The following is a 606-nucleotide window of genomic DNA, read 5'->3' on the forward strand; positions in this document are numbered from 1 at the left end:
CTCCCCAATCGCCTCTGAATTTCTCTCCCCAAACGCCTCTGAATTTCTCCCCCCAAACGCCTCTGAATTTCTCTCCCCAAACGCCTCTGAATTTCTCCCCCCAAACGCCTCTGAATTTCTCTCCCCAAACGCCTCTGAATCTCTCCCCCGAGCAACTCTAAATCCTGCAAAAGCGCCTCCAGATTTCTCCCAACACAGCTCTAAATTCGGCAGAGGCGCCTCCGCAACTCTAAATCCTGCAAAAGCGCCTCCAGATTTCTCCCAACACAGCTCTAAATTCGGCAGAGGCGCCTCCAAATTTCTCCCCCAAAACGCCTCCGAATTTCTCCCCAAAACGCCTCTGAATCCTACAAAAGCGCCTCGGAATTCCTCCCCAAATACCTCGGAATTCCTCCAGGGCCTCCTGGAGAGCAGCCCGTTGGCGGCGGCAGGAGCTCAGGCTCTTCTCCAGCTCGGCGGGGGGCCCGGAGGGGAGGTGAAGCCTGGGTTCGCTCCAGCTGGGCAGAGGGACGGAGACGGACGTCGGAGCGAGGGAATGTTTAACCCCAGCCGAACCCCCCTCTGCAGCCGGGGTGACGGCGGGGTGTGTGGGGGGGAAAGCGGCCG

The sequence above is a fragment of the Aptenodytes forsteri genome, unplaced genomic scaffold, assembly GCF_000699145.1.
Source record: "Aptenodytes forsteri isolate BGI_AS27 unplaced genomic scaffold, ASM69914v1 Scaffold521, whole genome shotgun sequence".
Taxonomy (NCBI): Eukaryota; Metazoa; Chordata; class Aves; order Sphenisciformes; family Spheniscidae; genus Aptenodytes; species Aptenodytes forsteri.